This window comes from Anomaloglossus baeobatrachus, chromosome 1, assembly GCF_048569485.1.
Source record: "Anomaloglossus baeobatrachus isolate aAnoBae1 chromosome 1, aAnoBae1.hap1, whole genome shotgun sequence".
In the NCBI taxonomy this organism is placed as follows: Eukaryota; Metazoa; Chordata; class Amphibia; order Anura; family Aromobatidae; genus Anomaloglossus; species Anomaloglossus baeobatrachus.
The window spans coordinates 660547727-660573520 of NC_134353.1; positions in this window are offsets into that span (position 1 = coordinate 660547727).

A 25794-nucleotide genomic window follows, 5' to 3' on the forward strand; every position below is an offset into this window, starting at 1 on the left:
AGTCAATGTAAATGCTAACGTGCTATGCATACTTTTTTTTTTTTTTTGCAGATTTGGTGCAGAAAATAATCTACAGCATGCGAATTGTTAGTGCGGGTTTTTCTGCACTTTTTAGACCTTCAATCCATTGACAAAATTAATAAAAACATATGGCACAAAAATGTACCAAAACGCATGGGTTTTTGGGTGCATTTTTCTGTCAGAAGGTGCAGATTTCATGGAGAACATTTCTGCACCTAATCTGCAACATGCACACATACCCTAAGGCTATGTGCCCACGCTAGAATGTCCCTGCGGATTTTTTTGCCTGAAAATCCGCGACTTTCGCGGCAAATCCGCACCCGCGGATTTGCCGCGGATTTACCGCGGATTTTGATGCGGATTTTTTTTTTTTTTTTTTCCCCATTCAAAGCCAAAAATCCGCACCAAATCTGCACCAAACAATTGACATGCTGCAGATTTTTCCGGATCAAAATCCGCGGCAAATCCGCCGCGGAAAAATCCGCAGCATGGGCACAGCATTTCCAAAATGCCATTGAAATGGCTTGGAAGTGCTGCTGCTGCAGATTTTCGGCAAATCCGCGGTAAATCCGCGGCAAAATCCGTGGTAAATCCGCGGTAAATCCTGTAGCGTGGGCACATAGCCTAACAGATCGCAGCCAATAGAGTCATCATAGTTTACAATATTAGATTGGAGTTGATTTTTTGAGGACCTCATTTTAGCAACTCCATTCTAGATGATTCACTAGTGAGCTGTCTAGATTGGAGTGACATTTTTGATGATCTCCCTGTAGCCTCCACCAGTGGAATACCACCTATAGAGGCAGGCCACATGACCGCTATGGGTCCCGCGAGTCAGGTGGGGCTGATGGTGGCACCAACCCCCTCCCGTGGGCCCCCTGCCATGGATCGCACTTTCATTTATATTGGCATCACAGATGCCAATACAATTGAAAGCAATGATGAGAGAAAAATTCTCCTGCTGTGTGTCTGTGACACTGATGTGTCAGCACAGAGGAGCATGATAAGGTCACTATTGTGCACCACTGTGCTGAGATGTCAGAACGGCAGAACAGTGAACACACGCTGAGGAGACTGAAGCAGCGGATAATAAGGAGAAGTGAGTATATTTGTGTATTTAATCAGGATGGCCAGAGGACTATGGGGGTGCATACAACCATATAGGGATTGCAAAAAAGTATATGGGGGCTGCATATAACTATATTTTGGCGGAAAATACTATATTGAGGTGCACAATATGGTGGTGCACTATATGGGGGCTGTATACCAGTATATGGCAGAATATAAGGAATGCATACTATTATATGGAGGAATATAACGGGTGTATAATACTATATGGAGAAATGTAAGGGGTGTATAATACTATATGGAGGAATATAAGAGGTGCATAATACTATATAGAGGAATATAAGAGGTGCGTAATACTATATGGAGGAATATAAGGGGAGCATAATTCTATATGGAGGAATATAAAGGATGCATAATTCTATATGAAGGAATATAAAGGATGCATAATTCTATATGAAGGAATATAAAGGATGCATAATTCTATATGAAGGAATATAAAGGATGCATAATTCTATATGAAGGAATATAAAGGATGCATAATTCTATATGGAGGAACATAAGGGGTGCATAATTCTATATGGAGAAATATAAAAGATGCAAAATACTATATGGAGGAATATAAAGGATGCATAATACTATATGGAGGAATATAAAGGATGCATAATACTATATGGAGGAATATAAAGGATGCAAAATACTATCTGGAGGAATATAAAGGGTGCATAATTCTATATGAAGGACACCTTTTACATGGACTATAGGGATGCATTATATATGGAGGGATATGGGGCTGCATAATACAGTATGAAGGACTATAGGGCTGCATTATAATACAGTGAGGAAAAAAAAGTTTTTAGTCAGCTACCAATTGTGCAAGTTCTCCCACTTAAAAAGATGAAAGAGGCCTGTAATTGACATCATAGGTAGACTACAACTATGAGAGACTAAATGAGAAAACAAATCCAGAAAATCACCTTGTCTGATTTGTCAAATTTTTTTTTTGCAAATTGTGGTGGAAAATAAGTATTTAGCCACCTAAAAATATGCAAGATTTCTGGCTCTTACAGACCTGTAACTTATTCTTTAAGAGGCTTCTCTGTCCTCCACTCATTACCTGTAGTAATGGCACCTCTTTGAACTTGTTATCAGTATAAAAGACACCTGTCCACACCTCAAAATGTCACACTCCAAACTCCACTATGGTAAAAACTAAAGAGCTGTCGAAGGACACCAGAAACAAAATTGTATCCCTGCACCAGGCTGGGAAGACTGAATCTACAATAGGCAACCAGCTTGGTGTGATGAAATCAACTGTGAGAGCAATAGTAAGAAAATGAAAGACATACAAAACCACTGATAATCTCCCTCAATCTGGGGCTCCACGCAAGATCTCAACCCGTGGGGTCAAAATGATCACAAGAACAGTGAGCAAAAATCCCAGAACCACACGGGGAACCTAGTGAATGACCTGCTTAGAGCTGTAACCACAGTAACAAAGGCTACCATCAGTAACACACTACGCCGCCAGGAACTCAGATCCTGCTGTGCTAGATGTGTTCCCGTGCTTAAACCAGTATATGTCTGGGCCCGTCTGAAGTTTGCTAGAGAGCATTCGAATTATCCAGAAGAGTATTGGGAGAATGTCATATGGTCTGATGAATCCAAAGTAGAACTGTTTGGTAGAAACACAACTGATCATGTTAGGAGACAGAATGCTGAGTTGAATCCAAAGAACACCATACCTACTGTGAATCATGGGGGTAGTAACATCATGCTTTGGGGCTGTTTCTCTGCAAAGGGACCAAGACGACTGATCTGTACATGAAAAAATGAATTGGGGCCATGTATCGTGAGATTTTGACAACGTGGCTGGGTCTTTCAGGATCATAATGAACCCAAGCACACCGCCAGGGCAACAAAGGTCCTGGAGTGGCCTAGCCAGTCTTCAGGTCTCAACCCCATAGAAAACCTTTGGAGGGAGTTGTTCCCCAGCGACAGGCCCAAAATATCACTGCTCTAGAGGAGATCTGCATGGAGGAATGGACCAACATACCACCAACAGTGTGTGCCAACATTATGAACACTTACAGAAAATGTTTGCACTCTATCATTGCCAACAAAGGATTATTAACAAAATATTGAGATGAACTTTTGTTATTGACCAAATACTTATTTTCCACCATAATTTGCAAAAAAAAATCTTGCCAAATTAGACAAGGTGATTTTCTGGATTTGTTTTCTCATTTTGTCTCTCATAGTTGTGGTCTACCTATGATGCCAATTACAGGCCTTTCATCTTTTTAAGTGGGAGAACTTGCACAATTGGTGGCTGACTAAATACTTTTTTTCCCCACTTTACATATAGGACTATGAGGGCTTCATTATATGAGGACTAATGGGGTTACCTTATACATGGACTATGGGGCTGCATTATAATACATGGAGGACTATGGGGTGCAGTATAATATATGGAGGACTATGGGGTGAATTATAATGAATGGAGGACTATGGGAGTTGTTTTATAATAATTGGAGGGCTATGAGAGCTACCTTATACATGGAGGACTATGGGAAATGCATAATACATGGAGGACTATGGGGTGCATTCTAATAATATGAGGAGTTATGTGGGACCCATTATACTATATGGAAAGCTATGTGGGGGCCATTATAGTATTTGGAGAACTATATACGAAGGGGGACAAAGACACAAGCTTGGGATGGGAAAGTTTTGTGATGAGGGAAAGAGTCACTTTCCCTCAGCACCCAGCTTTCCCATGCTCTGATATGGGAAAGCTGGGTGCTGAGGGAAATATGCATAGCAGAGCATGGGGAAGCTGGGTGCTGAGGACAAGATGGGTATCAGAACATAGGAAATCTGGGTGCTAATAGAAAAAGAGATTTCAGTTCATGGGAAACCTGGGTGCCGAGGGAAAGAGCCAAGTGTCAGCGTCATTATCCCGAACCCAGAGTGTCTGTGTTGGGGAGCCCAGGTCCAAACTTTGCACCGGGGCCTATCAAACTCTAGTTACACCACTCAGTACAGAGATGACTAGATCACAGTTGTTGCACTGAGGTTCGTGATTTCTGGGCACTGTACTGTCAATAAGGCCAGAGTCACACTGGCATATGACTCGAGAAAATCTTGCATTGCACTCGGCCTCATGTTAGACAATGATGCAGCTCAGATCTACGATTTTTTCTTCAGCCCCAATCGGACTGAGGAAAAAATGTCAGCATGCCACAATTACAGGGAGTATCAACTCACTCGCACCTATACAAGTCTAAGGGTGCGTGTGAAACCTTGCACTGCACTTGGATTACATCTGGATATACGTAGAGACAAGCAATGGAGAAAATGGAGAGATCCCTCCCTCTCCTCTGGATCTGTGATCCGATCGCTGGATCGGATCACAGTATAATGACACTCCGCTCACACTCGCAACAGAGCCTGATATTAGGTCCATTCCAATTGTTGATCCTTTTGTTCTCTTCAAAGATAAACCGCCACCAGAGAAGGCCGACATCTGCTCTCTGATAGAGAAAACAAGTACATTTCGCCAAGCATTCCTGTATGTGATAGTCAAGAGAGCTGCGGCCAAACGATTGTAGGGATTTGTTGTTTATTGGCCTTAAAGGGTTTGTGTAATGAAAACAAGTTCTCACCTATCCATGTGCTAGGTTATAACTCGCTTATCAGAGCGTCCAATCACTGGAACCCGCACTGATTGGGAAAACGGGGAATTTTATCCATTACAGAATAAAGCAGCAAGTTGGATGGCTCTGACCACTGCTCTACACAGTCTCAATGTAGCTGCCAGATGAAAAAAAAAAAAAAAGGGGGGGGCATCACTTGGCAGCTGCATAGGACAAGAATGGAGCTCAAACTGAGCATGTGCACTGCAAATGTATTCGAGGGATAATAAATGCCAATCTTATTCAATGTTATTAATTTTTTTTGTATATATATATATATATATATATATATATATACACTAGAAGGTGGCCCGATTCTACGCATCGGGTATTCTAGAATTTACGTATTGTGTAGTTCATGTATGATTTTTGTTATATATATATATATATATATATATAGATGTTGTTGTGTGTAGTTACCAAGTGTTTGTGTAGGGGCTGTACATGTTCTGGGTGTTGTCTGGGTGTGACGGGGGGTGAGAGCGGTGTTGTATGTGTGTTGCGTGTGTTACGTTGTTTGTGGAGCGCTGTGTGTCTGTAGCGTTGTGTGTGTTGCGCGGTTTGTGTGTGTGTGTGGTGTGTTTTGGGGGGAGGTATGTTTTGTGCAATGTGTGTGTTGTGCGGTATGTGCGTATATTTGTGTGTGCCGCGGTGTTTGTGTGTTGGGGTGTTGTGTGTGTGCAGCGTTGTCTGTGTGTGTGGGTGTCTGTGTAGGGCAGTTGTTTGTGGTTCCCAGTGTGTGTGTGTGTGTGTGTGGTGTGGTGTGGTGTGGTGTGCAGTGCGCGCGCGCGTGCGTGCGTGTGTGTGTGTGTGTGTGTTTTTGGGGGGAGGTGCGCACTCCCAAACGTGCTCCATCCCCCATGCAGCGCACTCCCCATCGTGCTCCATCCCCCATGCAGCGCACTCCCCATCGTGCTCCATCTCCTATGCTGCGCACCCCCATCGTGCTCCATCTCCCATGCTGCGCAGTCCCAAACGTGCTCCATCCGCCATGCTGCGCACTCCCAAACGTGCTCCATCCGCCATGCTGCGCACTCCCAAACGTGCTCCATCCGCCATACTTCGCACTCCCCATCGTGCTCCATCCCCCATGCAGCGCACTCCCCATCGTGCTCCATCCCCTATGCTGCGCACCCCCCATCGTCCTCCATCTCCCATGCTGTGCACTCCCAAACGTGCTCCACCCGCCATGCTGCGCACTCCTAAACGTACTCCATCCCCCATGCTGTGAACTCCCCATCGTGCTCCATCCCCGATGCTGCGCACCCCCCCATCATGCTCCATCCCCGATGCTGCGCACCCCCCCCATCGTGCTCCATCCCCCATGCTGCACCAGCATCAGCCTCTCTGCCCCCAGCATCAGCTTCTCTGCCCCCAGCATCAGCCTCTCTCCTCCCAGCATCAGCCTCTCTCATTCTAGCATCAGCCTCTCTCCTCCCAGCATCAGCCTCTCCTCTCTGTCCCCAGCATCAGCCTCTCTCCTCCCAGCCTTCCCCAGCATCAGCCTCTCTCCTCCCAGCCTCCCTCCTCCCACCCTCTCCCAGCATCAGCCTCCCTCTCCCAGCCTCCCCCAGCATCAGCCTCTCTTCTCTCAGCCTACCTCTCCCAGCCTCCCTCCTCCCAGCCTCCCTCAGCATCAGCCTCCCTCTCCCAGCCTCCCCAAGCATCAGCCTCCACCAGCATCAGACTCTCTCCTTCCAGCCTCCCCCAGCATCAGCCTCCGCCAGCATCAGCCTCTCTCCTTCCAGCCTCCTCCAGCATCAGCCTCCCTCTCCCAGCGTTCCCCAGGATCAGCCTCTCTCCTCCCAGCCTCCGTCCTCCCAGCCTTCCCCAGCATCAGCTTTCCCCTCCCAGCCTCCCTCAGCATCAGCCTTCCCCAGCATCAGCCTCTCTCCTCCCAGCCTCAGCCTCTCTCCTTCCAGCCTCCCCCAGCATCAGCCTCTCTCCTTCCAGCCTCCCTCAGCATCAGCCTCCCTTTCCCAGCCTTCCCTAGGATCAGCCTCTCTCCTCCCAGCCTCCTTCCTCCCAGCCTCCCGCTCCCAGCCTCCCTCAGCATCAGCCTTCCGCTCCCAGTCTCCCCCAGCATCAGCCTCCCCAAGCATCAGCCTCCACCAGCATCAGCCTCTGTCCTTCCAGCCTCCCCCAGCATCAGCCTCTCTCCTTCCAGCCTCCCTCAGCATCAGCCTCCCGTTCCCAGCCTTCCCCAGGATTAGCCTCTCTCCTCCCAGCCTCCTTCCTCCCAGCCTCCCCCTCCCAGCCTCCCTCAGCATCAGCCTTCCCCTCCCAGTCTCCCCCAGCATCAGCCTCCCCAAGCATCAGCCTCCACCAGCATCAGCCTCTCTCCTTCCAGCCTCCCCCAGCATCAGCCTCCCCAAGCATCAGCCTCCACCAGCATCAGCCTCCCTCGTCCCAGCCTCCCCCAGCATCAGCCTCTCTCCTCCCAGCATCAGCCTCTCTCATCCCAGCATCAGCCTCTCTCATCCTAGCATCAGCCTCTCTCCTCCCAGCATCAGCCTCTCTCCTCCCAGCATCAGCCTCTCTCCTCCCAGCCTTCCCCAGCATCAGCCTCTCTCCTCCCAGCCTCCTCCAGCATCAGCATCCCCCAGCATCAGCCTCTCTTCTTCCAGCCTCCCCCAGCATCAGCCTCTCTCCTTCCAGCCTCCCCCAGCATCAGCCTCCTTGTCCCAGCCTTCCCCAGGATCAGCCTCTCTCCTCCCAGCCTCCGTCCTCCCAGCCTTCCCCAGCATCAGCTTTCCCCTCCAAGCCTCCCTCAGCATCAGCCTTCCCCAGCATCAGCCTCTCTCCTCCCAGCCTCAGCCTCTCTCCTTTCAGCCCCCCCCAGCATCAGCCTCTCTCCTTCCAGCCTCCCTCAGCATCAGCCTCCCCTTCCCAGCCTTCCCCAGGATCAGCCTCTCTCCTCCCAGCCTCCTTCCTCCCAGCCTCCCCCAGCATCAGCCTTCCCCTCCCAGTCTCCCCCAGCATCAGCCTCCCCCTCCCAGCCTTCCCCATGATCAGCCTCTCTGCTCCCAGCCTCCTCCAGCACGCCGTGCTCCTCTGCCGACACTCACACACCCAATCGCATCCACTCACACACACCCGATCGCATCCACTCACACACACCCGATCGCATCCACTCACACACACCCGATCGCATACACTCACACACACCCGACCGATCGCATACACTCACACACACCCGATCGCATCCACTCACACACACCCGATCGCATCCACTCACACACACCCGATCGCATACACTCACACACACACGACCGATCGCATACACTCACACACACCCGATCGCATACACTCACACACACAGACACTGACGATATCGCACATACGCGCTCACAGTCACAACATCCGGGGATATCACATGCTTCTGGCCATGTGATCCTCCGGCAGGTCCTGGAAGCTCACAGCACAGTATCGAGGCCGAGAAGCAAGCGATATCGCCGGATGCTGTGAGTGTGTGGATGCGATGTGTGTGTGAGGTGTGTGTGAGGTGTTTGTGAGAGTGAGTGCGATCTGATGTGTGTGTGTATGCGTGTGTGTGTGCTGTTATGTTTGTGCGTGTGGAAGTCCCGCCGCTGCAGGACCTTGATTTACTGGTAACTATGCAAGCATGGTTACCAGCGCAACACGTCCCCCGCTCGCACGGGAGCCAACACCAGCATACGGCGGCGGCGTACGCTGATGTGGGCTCCCGTTGGTGAGGGGGGAAAGGGGGGGGGGGGGAGTACAGTACTCACCTGGGATTCGTAGGTCCGTGACCGTGTCAGTTCGGGCAATGCGGGGGGGGCGAGAGCTAACGTCTATTGCGTGAGGGGGGCGGGGCGTGGCGTGGGCGAGTTGCCAATGCCTGCAGGGTGCCGGCGCGAGAGGCCAATCTGTGGGGGGGGGGCAGAGCCTGGGCGAGCGGCTGGCCAATCCGTCCGTGTGGGGGGGCGGGGCCATGGCGAACCCAGCGGCCAATCAGCTTTGTGTCACCGTAAGGACATGTCACGGTGACACTGTCACGGTGACACAATTTTGGAGGATGACAGACAGACAGACAGAATAAGGCAATTATATATATAGATATATATATATATATATATATATATATATTTGTGCTACTGGTGAGATTACATATCTAATATATAAAGCTGAATGTGTGTATGTATGTATGTGTGTATCTGTGTATTTAAAGTGCTGCGGAATATGTTGGCGCTATAGAAATAAAACTTTATTATTATTATTATTATCATCTGTGTATGTCCGGGATTGGCATCTGCACCGTCGCAGCTACAGCCACAAAATTTTCAACACTTACACGTCTGGACCCTGAGAGCATCACAGGATATGTTGTGTGGCGAAATTTTAACCCCGCGCGTTCCAATTTAGCAATCAATTTTGCCCCTATCTACATAATGGGGGAAAAGTGAAACGAAAAGTGTATCCGCACCGTCGCATTTACAATCACGACATTTTGCACAGACACCTCATGTGAACCAGGGAACGTCGTAGACTATGTTTTGACAGGAAAATTTAACCCCGTGCTTTACAGTTACTCTCCAAAAAACATGCCTCCATTAAAGTAAATGGAGCCTGGAACTACGGTTATTAGTAGGAGCTGTGATTGGTTGCTATAGGAACAAAAGACATTCATAGTATAAGAAGCTTATATGTGAGGTAATAAGATGTCAGTGGGGAGACGGACAGAGAGAGACAGAGAGCGAGAGTGACAGAGAGAGAGAGACAGAGAGAGAGACAGAGAGAGAGACAGAAAGTGAAAGAGACAGAGATATAGAGACAGAGATATAGAGACAGAGATATAGAGACAGAGATATAGAGACAGAGATATAGAGACAGACCTGGAAAGAGACAGACCTGGAAAGAGACAGACCTGGAAAGAGACAGACCTGGAAAGAGACAGACCTGGAAAGAGACAGACCTGGAAAGAGACAGACCTGGAAAGAAACAGACCTGGAAAGAAACAGACCTGGAAAGAAACAAGACCTGGAAAGAAACAAGACCTGGAAAGAAACAGATGGGGAAAGAGACAGACAGACATGCAGACAGGGACAGAGACAGGCAGACAGGGAAGGAGGAGACTGCCAGAGAGACAGACAAAGATAGATGGGGAAAGACACAGGCCTTGATATAGACAGATGGGGAAAGAGACAGAGAAATAGAGACAGACAAGGAAAAAGACAGACAGACACAGACAGACAGGGAAAGAGACAGATGGGGAAAGAAACAGAGAGATAGAGACATACAAGAAAGAGACAGACAGAGACAGGCAGACGGGGAAAGAGACAGTCGGGGAAAGAGACAGTCGGGGAAAGAGACAGGCGGGGAAAGAGACAGTCGGGGAAAGAGACAGTCGGGGAAAGAGACAGGCGGGGAAAGAGACAGGCGGGGAAAGAGACAGGCGGGGAAAGAGACAGGCGGGGAAAGAGACAGGCGGGGAAAGAGACAGGCGGGGAAAGAGACAGGTGGGGAAAGAGACAGACAGACATGCAGACAGGGACAGAGACAGGCAGACAGGGAAGGAGGAGACAGCCAGAGAGACAGACAAAGATAGATGGGGAAAGACACAGACCTTGATATAGACAGATGGGGAAAGAGACAGAGAAATAGAGACAGACAAGGAAAAAGACAGACAGAGACAGGCAGACAGGGAAAGAGACAGACCTGGGAAAGAGACAGATGGGGAAAGAAACAGAGAGATAGAGACATACAAGAAAGAGACAGACAGAGACAGGCAGACGGGGAAAGAGACAGTCGGGGAAAGAGACAGTCGGGGAAAGAGACAGGCGGGGAAAGAGACAGTCGGGGAAAGAGACAGTCGGGGAAAGAGACAGGCGGGGAAAGAGACAGTCGGGGAAAGAGACAGGCGGGGAAAGAGACAGGCGGGGAAAGAGACAGGCGGGGAAAGAGACAGGCGGGGAAAGAGACAGGTGGGGAAAGAGACAGACAGACATGCAGACAGGGACAGAGACAGGCAGACAGGGAAGGAGGAGACAGCCAGAGAGACAGACAAAGATAGATGGGGAAAGACACAGACCTTGATATAGACAGATGGGGAAAGAGACAGAGAAATAGAGACAGACAAGGAAAAAGACAGACAGAGACAGGCAGACAGGGAAAGAGACAGACCTGGGAAAGAGACAGATGGGGAAAGAAACAGAGAGATAGAGACATACAAGAAAGAGACAGACAGAGACAGACAGGCGGGGAAAGAGACAGGCGGGGAAAGAGACAGGCGGGGAAAGAGACAGGCGGGGAAAGAGACAGGCGGTTGGTCTTAGGGGTACTTTGCACACTAAGACATCGCAGCTGCGATATCGGTGGGGTCAAATCGAAAGTGACACACATCTGGCGTCGCTGTCGATATCGGAGTGTGTAAATCGTTTTTGATACGATTAACGAGCGCAAAAGCGTCGAAATCGTATCATCGGTGTAGCGTCGGTCATTTCCATAATTTCGGAAGGACCGATGTTACGATGTTGTTCCTCGTTCCTGCGGCAGCACACATCGCTGTGTGTGAAGCCGCAGGAGCGAGGAACATCTCCTACCTGCGTCCTGCAGCTCATGCCGGCTATGCGGAAGGAAGGAGATGGGCGGGATGTTTACGTCCTGCTCATCTCCGCCCCTCCACTTCTATTGGCCGCCTGCCGTGTGACGTCGCTGTGACGCCGCACGACCCGCCCCCTTAGTAAGGAGGCGGTTCGCCGGCCAGAGCGACGTTGCAGGGCAGGTAAGTCCGTGTGAAGATGCCGTAGCGATAATGTTCGCTACGGCAGCTATAACACAATATCGTATGTGCGACAGGGGTGGGAACTATCTTGCTCGGCGTCGCAAGCATCGGCTTACGATGTCGTAGTGTGCAAAATTCCCCTTAGTCTTCCTGTCAACCATATACAGATAACGCCTATATCTGCACAAAAATCATAAGAGACTATACTTAGATTTAATCTGCCTCAATATTTCAAATTTATACAGTATAAGGCAATATGTCAAATTATACGATATAAGGCACTCGATTACAATATATAATGATAATCACCAAAACCAGAGATCCAAACACCAAATACTGGTCCAGACCAACCAAATGAATACATTCTCACTTAAAATACCCTGGTACAATGCCAGTTCAACATCATTGTTATAATAAACAGTCTTAGATGTCATAATTGTGAAAAATAATCACTTCCCTTAATTAAGTGCATCTGCACTTAACGTGCCGAGGCTGTGCAGATTGTAATCGAGTGCCTTATATCGTATAATTTGACATATTGTATTTGTATACAGTATATGTAATCTCATCAGTAGCACAAATTTTGTCCTCATATGGTAGGATAAGAGAAGGGGAAGTGAGGGATAGCCGACAAGGAACCTACCTACGTTTGGGTGTCATACCCTCCGTTGGCAGGTAGGGGTCAGTTATACATACATACTAGGGTCATTGTTATCCATAATTCTTGAAAAAATGTTCTTTAATTTTCTAACCTCTATTGTTAAATAAATATATATATATATATATATATATATACAAAAAAACTAATAACATCAAGTAAGATTGGTATTTATTATCCCTCAAATACATTTGTACTTCCCTGTACTAACAGTGTGTGCAGGTGAATCACCTGGGTAATTTTTAATATTGAATAAAAATAATTTTATACGGATTTGTTTTTCCACAAATTTATAACACTAATATTACCATCAGTGCCATTATACACAGGAGCTCTGTATATAGTGTCAGTGTACAGGTAATACAGTGATCATCAGTGACATTAATTAGTGACATTATACACAGGAGCTCTGTATATAGTGTATAGTGTGTCCGTGTCTGTGTGTGTGTGTGTCTGTGTCTGTGTGTCTGTGTGTGTCTGTGTGTGTGTGTGTACATGTAATACACTGACTTACCAGTGTCGACTCTAGCTGAAGTTATTCATCTTCGCTTTTCCTCTTCATCCGGCACTGACCGCCATCACTTCTTCCTGCCATGACGCGATTCTGCAGAAAATAACACAGTCACCTATAGCCGATCACTCCCAGAGCACATTACACACTTTTCCCCCAATTTCTACACAATGGGTGGCACAGCACTGGGTTGGTGGCACACAGTACTAGGGGCGTACACAGCGTCAGGAGGCTCACAGCAGTGGGAGACAGGAGGCTCAGAGCAGCGGGAGGCAGGAGGCTCACAGCAGCGGGAGGCAGGAGGCTCACAGCAGCGGGAGGCAGGAGGCTCACAGCAGCGGGAGGCAGGAGGCTCACAGCAGCGGGAGGCAGGAGGCTCACAGCAGCGGGAGGCAGGAGGCTCACAGCAGCGGGAGGCAGGAGGCTCACAGAAGCGGGAGGCAGGAGGCTCACAGCAGGGGGAGGCTCACAATAAGGGGGAGGCTCACAATAAGGGGCAGGCTCACAGCAAGGGGAGGCAAGAGGCTCATTGCAGGGGAGGCTCACATCAAGGGGAGGCTCACAGCAGGGGGACGCTCACAGCAGGGGGAGGCAGGAGGCTCACAGCAGGGGGAGGCTCACAGCAGAAGGAGCCTCACAGCAGAAGGATGCTCACAGCAGAAGGATGCTCACAGCAAGGGGAGGCTCACAGCAGGGGGAGGCTCACAGCAGGGGGAGGCTCACAGCAGGGGGAGGCTCACAGCAGGGGGAGGCTCACAGCAGGGGGAAGCTCACAGTAGGGGGAAGCTCACAGCAGGGGGGAGGCTCACAGCAGGGGGAGGCTCACAGCAGGGGGAAGCAAAAGACTAACAGCAAGGGGAGGCTCACAGCAGGGGGAGGCTGACAGCAAGGGAAGGCTCACAGCAGGGGGAGGCTCACAGCAGGGGGAGGCTCACAGCAGGGGGAGGCTCACAGCAGGGGGGAGGCTCACAGCAAAGAGGAGGAAGAAGGCTCACTGCAGGGGGAGGTTCACAGCAGGGGGAGGTTCACAGCAGGGGGAGGCTCAAAGCAGGGGGAGGCTCACAATAAGGGGGAGGCTCACAATAAGGGGGAGGCTCACAATAAGGGGCAGGCTCACAATAAGGGGGAGGCTCACAATAAGGGGCAGGCTCACAGCAAGGGGAGGCAAGAGGCTCATTGCAGGGGGAGGCTCACATCAAGGGGAGGCTCACAGCAGGGGGACGCTCACAGCAGGGGGAGGCAGGAGGCTCACATCAGGGGGAGGCTCACAGCAGAAGGAGCCTCACAGCAGAAGGATGCTCACAGCAAGGGGAGGCTCACAGCAGGGGGAAGCTCACAGCAGGGGGAAGCTCACAGCAGGGGGAAGCTCACAGCAGGGGGAAGCAGGAGACTAACAGCAAGGGGAGGCTCACAGCAGGGGGAGGCTCACAGCAAGGGGAGGCTCACACTCACATCAGGGTGAGGCTGACAGCAAGGGAAGGCTCACAGCAGGGGGAGGCTCACAGCAGGGGGGAGGCTCACAGCAGGGGGGAGGAAGAAGGCTCACTGCAGGGGGAGGTTCACTACAGGGGGAGGTTCACTACAGGGGGAGGCTCACAGCAGGGGGAGGCTCACAGCAAGGGGAGGCTCACAGCAAGGGGAGGCTCAACAATGGGAGGCTCACAACAAGGGGAGGCAGGAGGCTCACAGCAGGGGGAGGCTCACAGCAAGGGGAGGCTCAGAGCAGGGGGAGGAAGAAGGCTCACTGCAGGGGGAGGCTCACAGCAGGGGGAGGAAGAAGGCTCACTGCAGGGGGAGGCTCACAGCAGGGGGAGGCTCAGAGCAGGGGGAGGCTCAGAGCAGGGGGAGGCTCACAACAGGGGGAGGCTCACAACAGGGGGAGGCTCACAACAGGGGGAGGCTCACTACAGGGGGAAGCTTACAGCAGGGGGGAGGCTCACAGCAGGGGGAAGCAGGAGACTAACAGCAAGGGGAGGCTCACAGCAGGGGGAGGCTCACAGCAGGGGGGAGGCTCACAGCAAAGAGGAGGAATAAGGCTCACTGCAGGGGGAGGTTCACTACAGGAGGAGTCTCACAGCAGGGGGAGGCTCACAGCAGGGGGAGGCTCACAGCAGGGGGAGGCTCACAACAATGGGAGGCTCACAACAAGGGGAGGCAGGAGGCTCACAGCAGGGGGAGGCTCACAGCAAGGGGAGGCTCACAGCAAGGGGAGGAAGAAGGCTCACTGCAGGGGGAGGCTCACTACAGGGGGAGGCTCAGAGCAGGGGGAGGCTCTCAACAGGGGGAGGCTCACAACAGGGGGAGGCTCACAACAGGGGGAGGCTCACAACAGGGGGAAGCTCACAACAGGGGGAAGCTCACAACAGGGGGGAGGCTCACAGCAGGGGGAAGCAGGAGACTAACAGCAGGGGGAGGCTCACAGCAAGGGGAGGCTCACAGCAAGGGGAGGAAGAAGGCTCACTGCAGGGGGAGGCTTACTACAGGGGGAGGCTCACAGCAGGGGGAGGCAGAAGCGCTTACCTAGTGCCTGGCCCGCGCGTCCTCTGCTTCCGTGCGGCCCCAGTGATGCTGGCATGTCGATGCAGAGCTGTGGGAGAGCTCCTCCTCCGCTGTCCTGTCGCATCGTCCTCCACCTCCTCTTGCTCTTCTTCAGTGTGGCCCCGGTGATGACAGTTGGATGTCAGTGCGGTGCTGAGGAACTCCTCTGCCTCAGTCCTGGCACCGCACCGTTCAAATGGGTGCGCGCCTAAAAGACACGCGTACATTTGAATATGAGAGGCGCAGTCTGCACTGCAGTTCCTGCGCGCACCTCATTTTGTGCAGCTGAGGACTCCCACACTGCAAGGACCTGTGGTGAGTCACATGACTGTGATGTCACCACAGGTCCTGCTACAACCACGGAAATTGCAGAGATCGCACAGATTATTATGTGCGATCACTGCAGTGTATGATGGAAAAGCTGGGGGCCCATCAGAGCATGGGGGGGGCAGTCTGCCCTCTAAACACCCCTGCCCGAGCCAGTGCGACGCAGCTTCACACTACGTTTTTTTAACATGCATCATGAACATTTTTTTAACGCAAAAACGGATCCAGTGCAAATGCGTTTTCATTTCAATGCATTTGCAATGGACTCGCATCAACATGCGTTCACCTGCGTTTGCGTGCGATATAGGGTGGATCCAGCGACTTGCAGTTTTTTTTTCAAAAACGCTACTTGTAGCGTTTTTGAGCTGCGTCCAAATACTGCAAATTGCTGGATCCTGATTATACTGCACGCAAACGCATGTGAACAGCTTGCTGCCCAGAAATCAGCCTGGCGTGATCAGTCTCTCTCTCCCCCTCCCTCTCTCCCCCCCACCTGAGAGCGGCGGATGCTCGTAACCAAGGTAAGTATCGGGTAACCAAGCAAAGCGCTTCGCTTAGTTACCCGATGTTTACCTTGGTTACGTGTGCAGGGAGCAGGCAGCCCGGCTTCTAGCAGCTGCGGACGACGTTCGTAACCAAGGTAAATATTGGGTAACCAAGCATAGCGCTTCGCTTATTTACCCGATGTTTACCTTGTTTACCAACGTCTGCAGCTGTCAGATCTTGGCTCCCAGTCTATCACGTTCAGTTCCCCTCATTCCCGATCACATGACTCCAATGCCCGCCCATAAACTTCAAGTGACAGGATCCTGCAACATAATACGCGTTTGCATGCGTTTTTCTTTGTAAAAACAGGATCCGCTTTCACAGCAAAAAAAAGTTCATGACGCATGTTAAAAAAACGTAGTGTGAAAGCAGCCTTTATATTGCATTATTCTAATGACCTCTTCCAGGCTACTTGGGCATCTGTTGCCCGGAAGATAGCCCTGCCTCTGCACTTCATTAGCATAGCTCTACTCCTATTAACGTCATAGTATGCCTGTGACATTTCGCGATGTGAAATCCCGTGCCTGCGTGTCCCCCCGTGTGTGCGTATATATGTGTGTCCATGAGTTTGGGTATATATTATATATATATACATGGGCGGACTGTGGTGTCTGGGGCCCACCAGGGCAAATAACTCTAGGGGCCCACCCTACAGCTACATGCAAATATCTATTAGCTGCTATGCCCGCTATAGTTTAGCCCTGACTGTAAAGCACAGGCGGCTCCTGCACATCTCCTGTGCAAACGCAATAACTCTGTACAATTACAGCAGTTTGCAGTAATGGGATCTTTGGTGACAAGTTATCACCGATCCACAGGTTCGGTAGGTGACAACTTATTGATCGGTGGAACCAGACCAGTGGAAACCGCACCGATCGGGAGAATGTGGAACTTTTATCTCTGACAGGGCACTTATATGCCCATTATACAATGCAGCGGCAGGTGGGATGTGTGACCGCAGCTCCATTCATCCTCTGTGGGGTGGGATGTGTGACCGCAGCTCCATTCATCCTCTGTGGGGCGGTCAGATAAAAACAAACACCGCGCTCGCAGCCACTGAGGGAATGAATGGGTCAGGGGTCGAGTCGGACATGAGCTCCAGTGTAATGGGGGAAAGAAGTTGCACAATTTGCAGATCGGTGCAGGTCCCAGCAATCAGACCCCAACTGATGAATAAGTTGTCACATGCTTGGGCCACGTTTACACTTTCAGTATTTGGTCAGTATGTTACCTCAGTATTTGTAGCCAAAATCAAGAGTGGGTGAAAAATGCAGAAGCGGTGCCCATCTTACTATTATACTTTTCCTCTCATTTTACTAATTTTACAATTCCTGGTTTTTGCTTCAAATACTGAGGTAAAAAACTCCCCAAATTCTGTGTGCATGTGGCCTTAGTAAAGGAGATTATTTGTTTTCACTGGAGAACCTCTGTAAGTGCATATTTGCTGCAGTGCAATAGTCACAGGACAGGGAGGGGTTAAACATTCAAATATTTAAACTATTAGAAATAAAGAATCTTCCCCATATTGATAGAGAGAAAAAGTGACTTCTATACACAACACAATCCACTATACATGACCAATAATACCACCTACAAGGGGGAAATACCGCCACACCATGACCAGACAACATATTACCACCACATACTGTAGTGACCGAATACAATAAGATACAAGAGAGAAATACCGCCACATCATGACCAGATAACATATTACCAATATATAGTGATCAAACACAACCACATACAAGAGAGTAATACCGCCACACCATAATTAGACCACATAGTAAACAAATATTACAACATACAAGGGAGAAATACCACAATACTATGACCAGACTAACAAATAAAGGGTGCTTTACACGCAGCGACATCGCTAGCGATGTCGCTGCCGATCGCACCCGCCCCCGTCATTTGTGCGGCATGGGCAAATCGCTGCCCGTGGCGCACAAAATCGCCAGTACCCATTACACGTACTTACCTTCCTAGCGACGTTGCTGTGGGCGGCGAACAACCTCTTTTCTAAGGGGGCGGTTTGTGTGGCGTCACAGCGACATCACACGGCAGGCGTCCAATAGAAGCAGAGGGGCAGAGAGCAGCCGCATGAAAGTCACGCCCACCTCGTTGCCAGAGGACGCAGCTACGGTGCTGTTCGTCGTTCCTGGGGTGTCACACGTAGCAATGTGTGCTGCCTCAGGAACGACAAACAACCTGTGTCCAGCACCAGCAACGATTTTTGGGAAATGGACGACGTGTCAACAATCAATGATTCGGTGAGTATTTTGCATTGTTAGCGGTCGCTCGTATGGGTCACACTCAACGACATTGCTAACGAGGCCGGATGTGCGCCACGAATTCCGTGACCCCAACAACATCTCGTTAGTGATATTTTTGCGTGTAAAGCCCCCTTTATACTGCATACAAGAGACAAATACCAAACCATGACAAGACCACATATTACTACTACACAGTGACGAATACTACAATAAATGATCATGAATAAAATTCACCATACTAATAACATTAATATTACCCTTAGTGCCATTATACACAGGAGCTCTGTATATAGTGTCAGTGTACAGGTAATACAGTGATCACCGATGACTTTATAAACAGGAGATCTGTATATAGGTAATAGGTAATACAGGCGATCACCAGTGACATTATACACAGGAGCTCTGTATACAGTGTATAGTGTGTGTACATGTAATACACGGACTTACCAGTGACGTCTCTAGCTGAAGTTATTCGACTCTACTTTTCCTCTTCATCCGGCACTGACCGTCATCACTATTTGCTGCCATGACGTGACTGTGCAGAGAATAACACACAGTCACCTATAGCTGATCACTCCCAGAGCACATTCCACACTTTTTCCCCAATTTCTACACTACATCAGAATTTTGTTCCCCCATGGAAGACAATATCCTCAAAATTAACCTATATTAACATATACTTCATCAGTAATAATCTCCCCTAATTTGCCTCTACAGCAATTATCTCCACGTGCCACCATAAACCAATAATGTATGTCCCTCATCATGGCCCCTTTTATTTAATAATATCTGGGGGAACAAGTGGAATCAGAAGGGGCTGTTAATTGCTTCCTGCACAAAATATCCCCCTACACACTGCTCCTCTTCAAAATAGTCCCACAAAGTGCCCCTTTCCATTATGTACCCCCAAAACTTGCCCTTTCTATAATATTTCTGTGCATAAATTCCCTCCGCTCCTCATTATACTATGCTGCCTTTCACAATTCCCTCCCTAATTGCCTCATAATGACCCTCATTTACCCTTAAAGTCCCCCACTGCTCCATAATCTCATTTGTAAAGTAATACCACTCCTCCCCCACCAAGGCCCCCTCAACTCAAATTACTATATATACTCGAGTATAAGCCGAGGGCCCTAATTTAATCACAAAAAAATGAAAACTTATTGGCTCGAGTATAAGTCTAGGGTTCCCCATCCTTGTGTCTTGCAGCAATGGGTCCCCCATCGATGTGGTGTAGCAATGGTCCACCCATCCTTGTGGAGTGCAGCAATGGTCCCCCCCATCCTTGTGGAGTATAGCAATGGTCCCCCCAACCTTAAGCCATGTAGGAACGGGTCCCCCATACCTTTGCCGTGTAGGAACGGGTCCCCCATCCTTGTGCCATGTAGGAACGGGTCCCCCATCCTTGTGCAGTGTAGCAATGGTCCCCCCCCATCCTTGTGCAGTGTAGCAATGGTCCGCCCCATCCTTGTGCAGTGTAGCAATGGTCCCCCCCATCCTTGTGCAGTGTGTGTGAATGGGCCCCCCATCCTTGTGCAGTGTATGAATGGGCTCCCTATTCTTGTGCAGTGTAGCAATGGTCCCCCCATCCTTGTGCACTGTATGAATGTGCCCCCCCATCCTTGTGCACTGTATGAATGGGCCCCCCCATCCTTGTGCACTGTATGAATGGGCCCCCTATCCTTGTGCACTGTATGAATGTATGAATGGGCCCCCCATCCTTGTGCACTGTATAAATGGGCCTCCCATCCTTGTGCACTGTATGAATGAGCCTCCCATCCTTGTGCACTGTATGAATGGGCCCCCCATCCTTGTGCACTGTATGAATGGGCCCCCCATCCTTGTGCACTGTATGAATGGGCCCCCCATCCTTGTGCACTGTATGAATGGGGCCTCCATTCTTGTGCACTGTATGAATGGGCCCCCCATCCTTGTGCACTGTATGAATGGGCCTCCCATCCTTGTGCACTGTATGAATGGGCCTCCCATTCTTGTGCACTGTATGAGTTGGCCACCCATCCTTGTGCAGTGTGTGAATGGGCCCTCCATCCTATTGCAGTGTGTGAATGGGCCCCCCATCCTATGGTAGTGTGTGAATGGGCCCCCAATCCTTTCTCAGTGTGTGAATGGGCCCCCCCATCCTATGGCAGTGTGTGAATGGGCCCCCCTTCCTATGCCAGTGTGTGAATGGGCCCCCTTATCCTTGTGCAGTGTATGAATGGGCCCCCCTATCCTTGTGCAGCGTATGAATGGGCCCCCCTATCCTTGTGCAGTGTATGAATGGGCCCCCCCGTCCTTGTGCAGTGTATGAATGCCCCCCCATCCTTGTGTAGTGTATGACTGCCCCCCCATCCTGTGCAGTGTATGAATGGGCCCCCCATCCTTCTGCCCATCCTTTGGTAATGTCCTCATTCCTGTCCCCTATTATGCCGTTGTTCACACACACACACACACACGCGCACACACACACGCACACACACACGCACACACACACGCACGCACGCTATTCTCTCCTGTCCTCCGTTCCTGCAGTATCCTTACCTTATCAGTCCACAGGCTCCTAGACCCCTCCATGATCTCGTCCGGTGCACGGAACCGCCGCAAGATGCCATCATGGCTTTACTGTAGTTAAATGCTTTGCGGCGCTGTAAAGCATTTAACTGCAGTAAAGCCATGAAGTTAGCCTGCAGCAGCGGCTCCGTGCAGAGGACGGGATCACCGAGGGGGCTGTATCCTGCAGTCTGGAAGATGCAGCTGGAGGCACCGCGGGAACGAGCAGGAGAGGTGAGAATATATATATTTTTATTTCTTCGGCTCCTCCTGAGCGCTTACCCGCAGCCCTGCGCGTCCTCTTCTCTGCTGCTCCGGCGGCAGTGTGTTAGTGCGGGGCTTAGCAGCTCCTCTGCCTCAGTCCTGTCACCGGCCGCACTGTTCAAATGTACGCGCGTCTGAAAGATGCGCGTACATTTGAATAGCGGCGTGGTCTCCAGCACAGTTCTGGGACTTCCGCAGTGCAGGACCTACGATGATATCACATGACTGTCATGTCACCACAGGTCCTTCTGCAGCCACGGAAACTGCAGCGATAGTACAGAACTTGTGCTATCGCTGCAGTTTGTGATTGAAAGACTGGGGGCCCTCAGAGCGTGGGAAGGGGGCCCATCAGAGCATGGGGGCCCTGCCCAGTCTGCCGCACATAACGCCGGCCATGATAAACCGGCGGCCCCACAGCGCTATACACTGCCCCGCACTATATAAGGCACAGGGGCCCACTGAGGGCCCGGGGCCTACCGGGGGATTCCCCGCTACCCCGCCGGGCCAGACCGACCCTGTATATATATATTCAGTGGCATAACTAGATTTTGATGGGCCCTGGTGCAAAGTTCAGACCTTGCCCCCCCTCCACATACACCGACACTTGGGGTAGGGGATAATGACGCTGACACTTGGCTCTTACCGACAGCACCCAGGTTTCCCCTGATCTTAAATCCCTCTATCAGCACCCAGCTTTCCTATGTTCTGATATCCATCTTGTCCTCGGCACGCAGCTTCCTCATGCTCTGCTATGCATCTGAGGCAAGAGCCTTTTTCCCTCAGCACAAAACTTTCCCATCCCCTGCTTGCATCTTTGTCCCCCTTGTATATACAGTACCGACCAAAGGTTTTGACACACCTTCTCATTCAAAGAGTTTTCTTTATTTTCATGACTCTGAAAATTGTAGATTCACATTGAAGGCATCAAAACTATGAATTAATACATGTGGAATGAAATACTTAACAAAAAAGTGTGAAACAACTGAAAATATGTCTTATATTCTAGGTTTTTTAAAGTAGCCACCTTTTGCTTTGATTACTTCTTTGCACACTCTTGGCATTCTCTTGATGAGCTTCAAGAGGTAGTCACCAGAAATGGTCTTCCAACAGTCTTGAAGGAGTTCCCAGAGAGGCTTAGCACTTGTTGGCCCTTTTGCCTTCACTCTGCGGTCCAGATCACCCCAAACTATCTCGATTGGGTTCAGGTCTGGTGACTGTGGAGGCCAGGTTATCTGGCGTAACACCCCATCCCTCTCCTTCTTAGTCAAATAGCCCTTACACAGCCTGGAGGTGTGTTTGGGGTTATTGTCCTGTTGAAATATAAATGATGGTCCAACTAAACGCAAACCGGATGGAATAGCATGCCACTACAAGATGCTGTGGTAGCCATGCTGGTTCAGTATGCCTTTAATTTTGAATAAATCTCCAACAGTGTCACCAGCAAAGCACCCCCACACCATCACACCTCCTCCACGATGGGAACCAGGCATGTAGAGTCCATTCGTTCACCTTTTCTGCGGTGGCTGGATCAAAAGATCTCAAATTTGGACTCATCAGACCAAAGCACAGATTTCCACTGGTCTAATGTCCATTCCTTGTGTTCTTTAGCTCAAACAAGTCTCTTCTGCTTGTTGCCTGTCCTTAGCAGTGGTTTCCTAGCACCTATTTTACCATGAAGGCCTGCTGCACAAAGTCTCCTAACAGTTGTTCTAGAGATGTGTCTGCTGCTAGAACTCTGTGTGGCATTGACCTGGTCTCTAATCTGAGCTGCTGTTAACCTGCGATTTCTGAGGCTGGTGACTCGCATAAACTTATCCTCCGCAGCAGAGGTGACTCTTCGTCTTCCTGTGAGCCAGTTTCTTTGTAGCGTTTGATGGCTTTTGCCACTGCACTTGGGGACACTTTCAAAGTTTTCCCAATTTTTCGGACTGACTGATCTTCATTTCTTAAAGTAATGATGGCCACTCGTTTTTCCTTACTTAGCTGCTTTTTTCTTGCCATAATACAAATTCTAACAGTCTATTCAGTAGGACTATCAGCTGTGTATCCACCAGACTTCTGCACAACACAACTGATGGTCCCAACCCCATTTATAAGGCAAGAAATCCCACTTATTAAACCTGACAGAGCACACCTGTGACGTGAAAACCATTTCCGGTGACTACCTCTTGAAGCTCATCAAGAGAATGCCAAGAGTGTGCAAAGCAGTAATAAAAGCAAAAGGTGGTTACTTTGAAGAACCCAGAATATAAGACATATTTTCAGTTGTTTCACAATTTTTTGTTAAGTATTTCATTCCACATGTGTTAATTCATAGTTTTGATGCCTTCAATGTGAATCTACAATTTTCAGAGTCATGAAAATAAAGAAAACTCTTTGAATGAGAAGGTGTGTCCAAACTTTTGGTCTGTGCTGTAGTTCTCCAAATACTATAATGGCCCCCACATAGCCTTCCATATAGTATACAGGGACACATAACCCTTCATATATTAGAATGCAGCTCCATAGTCCTCCATATATTATAATGCATTTCCCATAGTTCTCCAAGTATTATAATTCCCACCATAGTCCTCCATATATAATACTGCACCACATAGTCCTCCATATATTATAATGCACCCCCATAATCCTCCATGTATAAAGTAGGTCTTCAATTATTATAATGAATTTATCATAGTTTTCCATGTATTATAATTCACCCCATAGTTCTCCATATGTTATAATTCACCCCATAGTTCTCCATTTATTATACAGCACCACATAGTCCTCCATATATTATAATGCACCCCTATAGTCTTCCATGTATAAAGTAGCCCTCATAGCCTTCCAATTATTATAATGAATTTCTCATAGTTCTCCATTCACCTCATAGTTCTCCATATATTATAATTCAACCCATAGTACTCCATATATTATATTGCACCACATAGTCCTCTATGTTTTATATTGCACCCCCATAGTCCTTGTATAAGGTAGGCTCCATAGTCCTCCAAATATTATAATGTAGCCCCCATAGTCCTATATGTATTATAACGCAACCCCATAAAATTTCATATTGTATTATACAGCCCCATACTCCTCCATGGATAATACACCAATATAGTCCACGTATAAGGTGTCCTTCACGTTTATTATGCAGCCCCCCAGGTCTCCATATATGATAATGCAGCCAGCCTCCCCAGTCCTCCATGTATAATAATGCAGCCAGCCTCCCCAGGCCTCCATGTATATGTAGTGCCCCTGACTAAATCAGGGTGCTACAGGGAACTGCACCCCCTCTCGGGGTTGCAGGTCCTACCTTTCTTGGTTCCGGGTTCCCAACCTATGGTGTTGCTAACAACCGCATTCAAATCCCAATCAACACTCACACCAGGACTGGACAGACAAACCAGTGGGTAGGTCCAGCTGGGATAGGGCCGCCCACCTAGGGGTCAGGCAGACTGGTGGGAGGAGTGACGTCAGTTAGCTCCAGGGGAGCGAAGTGTGAGGAAGTTGAGTAGTAGCCCTCATAGTTTGAGGAGCTGGGAAGTTGTAGCTCCCGGGAGGTCGGACTAGATTGGATCGCAGACGGTAGTATGGGACCGGAGGAGTCGGGGACCGGTCGCAGCGACTTGTGACAGATATAGTCTGGCCAGGATGTCAGCACCAGAAGGTCCAATAATCGGACCGGTACCGAGCACGGCGGGGTACAGAACCCTAGACCAGGGAGTAGCTTCACACAACCTGGTAATTCACCTGTGGAGGATAGTTACTTTATGGACTTTCCCCAAGAGCTGAGAGATTAACGGCAGCAACACAGTGGGACAGGGTTTCCCAACTAACAGCAACCCACCAAAGTCCCACGTGTCAGCCATCAAGAGCACAGCTGCCATACATACAGGCAGCGGGGCCCCAACAGCTTCACGCCGAGTTGCCACAATGAACTCTAAAATCGTGCACGGAGGCAGGCTCCGTAATACCAAGCACCACCATAGGGAGCAGATACCCGGACGTGCTCCCCCAAAACTGCAGAGGTGCACAGAGACTTTTGGTTTACTTGCAGCATGTGTGTAGTTACTTTGCACAACATCATCCAGCACCACGACTACCAACAGTGAGTACCCTGCTCCCTGCCTCCCATCATCCCAAATCTGCCTTCCCTACTTGCGGAGGGACTGACACCTTGCTGCCCCACACCATCTGCCATGGTACTTCCTCCGGCAGCGGCGGTACTCCCATTACCGCAACCCGCAGGTGGCGTCACAAACTTCTCCCCTGTAAATACCCCCTTCACAAAGATAGAAGCGTGAGCCGAGCACGGGTCCAGACCCCTCGAGCCACTAACATCTCCTGGATCCGAGCACCCCGGTTTGCGCCGGGGCGACACATATAATAATGCAGCCAGCCTCCCCAGGCCTCCATGTATACTAGTGCAGCCAGCCTCCCCAGGCCTCCATGTATAATAGTGCAGCCAGCCTCCCCAGGCCTCCATGTATAATAATGCAGCCAGCCTCCCCAGGCCTCCATGTATAATAATGCAGCCAGCCTCCCCAGGCCTCCATGTATAATAATGCAGCCAGCCTCCCCAGGCCTCCATGTATAATAATGCAGCCAGCCTC